Below are 2,976 nucleotides of genomic sequence, written 5' to 3'. Positions count from 1 at the left end.
AGTGGAAATAATGTTTATCCATAAAAATGAAATCTGTTTCTATGCTACAGTTTGAGCATACTCAGCTGTCCTTCTGCCTAAATTTTAAAAATTATAATTGCTTCATAATCTGAAAGAGCATATTTCTATCTACACTTATGTATACAGTTATGCTTTTTGGCACCACAGGAAATGGCTCTCAGTTTCAAACTCTATTGTGTTGCTAAGACGTTAAATGTTTGAAAGTTAAAAGAGCTTAATATTTTTAAAGGAAAATATAGTATAAATTGAACACATATCACATATCGAATATTTCTAAATGAATACTATAGATTTTCATAGATCAAAATTGAACTATAAGGGTCCCTTTTCATTGTAAATTAAGTTCTTATCACAAGAGGTTTTGAGAATTATAAGGAATAATTTTGCACATACTTCTGTGTTGATTAAACTATAGTTTCCCTGCCAAAAGAATATTCCTAATGGTGACTTTAATGTTATAAAACATTAGAAATATATTAACCACATGTGTTCAAGATACCTGCATTTGTTTTGCCTTCTATTGATATTTTTTCAGCAAGGAGTTTGTTTGGGAGGATTTATAGTTGATCAATATTGGAAGACAATTTTTTGATGGTAAATAAAAACTGAAATGACATGTATTTCTCTCATAGAGTGAACAAGGAAAAGAAAATGAATCCTTCTGTGTCTCCATCTAATCTTAGGATCAGTGCTCTGTACTCTGATAAATGTATAGCTCGCTTAACTTCACATACTAATTTTATAGTGACAACATCAGGTTCTCACTGGCTGTTTTTCTGTTTGTTGGTCTGTAGGTTTTTGTTTGCTTGTTTGTTTGTTTGTTTTACTAAAGTCTTTCTAGTGACGCAAAGAATATGGATGACAAGAAGGTGGAAAACATAGTCGTTAGTATCTCATCCAGAACAAGAAATGTCTTTTAAATGTCTCTATAGGAAAATGTTGCATTTTAGTCCACCAATTGTTTATCCAATACCAAGGCCTGAAGTCATGTACAGAAGTAATATTAACTGGATAAATCAATTTGTAGATATAAATTTAGGCATATATATATTTTTACACACACACACATATATAGGCATGTGTGTGTGTGTGTAAAACAATAACAATTAAATAAAAAAAAGGCCATGATTTTAAGAGGAAGCAAGTAGGAAACCAATAGAAGAGCAGAAAAGACAGGAATGATGTAAATGTATTTTAATTAAAAGTAGTAGTAAATGTTTATTACTATTCACACAATTTTAGATTTTTCAAAAAGAACTAAATACTATGAATATCTTCTTTCTCTCGACTCTAGTTTGAGAAACATAAATTTAAGCTGACACTAGCAGAATTTGAGGGGGCAAGGTGGAGTGTTCTCCCACAAATTCTATGCCGCTTTTGTAATTAGTCAACTTTTATTAGTCCTGTTGTCTTTCCTTTTAAACAAGATTTATTTTACTTTTATTTAAGTGTGTGTGTGTGTGTGTGTGTGTGTGTGTGTAGGTATAAGTATGAATGAATGTGCCCTGGAGTTCAGAAGAGGGAGTTGGATCTGCTGGTCTAGAGATAAAGGAGATTGTAAGCCATCTTTCATGGTTGCTTGTAGCATGAATAATAAAACGCAGAGACTGTTATTGGGGTTCAAACCCAAAAACCATAAAAGCAAAGCAGCCAGGCCACGAGAGAAGCCTTACCTCTGCCAAGGCTACAGACTAAGCAGACTAAACAGACTAAGCAGACTCAGCTTCCCTCTCCTCCCATATCATATTCCCTCTAGTGCTGGGATTAAAGGTGTATGACTCTCTAGTACTGGGATTAAAGGCATGAGGCACCACCAACTAGACTTGTTTCTGCGTGGATCTTGTGTAGCCCAGGATGGCCTTGAACTCACAGACCCTTCTGCATCTGTTTTGCAAATCCTGGGATTAAAGATGTGTGCCACCACTGCCTGACCTCTAGTGGCTTAGCTTTGCCCTTCTGATTTTTAGGCAAGCTTTAATGTTTTAGAACATAAATAAAATATCACTATAGTTGCTGGGAATTGAAATCAGGTCTTTTGGAAGAACAGTCATTGCGCTTAACTGTGAGTCCTCTTTAAGGTCCCTTTCTGTCTTCTGATGGGTGAATACTACACCATAGAACTCAGGTGCAGATGGGAACCATGGTCTGTTACTGACAGTGCTCCTGAAAGTTCCTCACTCTTTTTAAAAAATTCGGTTTCATTACTAGTTGCAGTAGATAGTTTACGTTAACCTGACACAAACCAAGGTCATTTTTGAGGAGGAGCCTACACTACAAAAATGCCTCTATAAACTCAATTTGTAGGTAAGCCTGCAGGGCAGCTTCTTAATTAGTCCTTGAGAGCAGAGGGCACAGCCCATCATGGGTGGTGTCATCTCTGGGCTGGTTGTCCTTGATTATATAAGAAAGCAGGCAGATTGAGCAAGTAAGTAGCACTTCTCTGTGGCCTCTATATCTGCTCCAGCCTCACTTCCTGTCCTGACTTCTTTCAAGGATACACTACAGTATGGAAGTCAAATAAGCTTTTTCCTCCCCAACTTGGTGTTGCTCTCAGTGCTTTATCATAACAATAGAAATGCAAACTTCCACAACAACCCCTCCAAAAATATCCTCCACATTTTGTTTTTCTCAGGATTCACTTTGCACATCTTGTACCCCTCAGGAGAAAGGAAAGCATTGCACTCTTGGCTTTTATTTGCATCCTTGGCATCCTTTTTAGAGGATATCGTGACCTCCTCCCCATAGAGAATTAGGGTGAAGAAAAATCCCTTATCGCATGTTATCACTTTCCTAAACATTTTCTGTCCTTGACAAAGTAGAACTAAATCTTTTCAAAAGCAAGCAAATATAGTGATTAATATTTACCGTTGTTTCCTAGAGCTCTTACCGCCCGCGACAATTCCTGCAGGACCCTGTGGTTCCCTTTCCTCAGCTCTTGTATGGATTGGCCTAGCA

Source organism: Chionomys nivalis, chromosome 5, assembly GCF_950005125.1.
Source record: "Chionomys nivalis chromosome 5, mChiNiv1.1, whole genome shotgun sequence".
Classification (NCBI taxonomy): domain Eukaryota; kingdom Metazoa; phylum Chordata; class Mammalia; order Rodentia; family Cricetidae; genus Chionomys; species Chionomys nivalis.
This window is presented reverse-complemented; position numbering follows the sequence as displayed.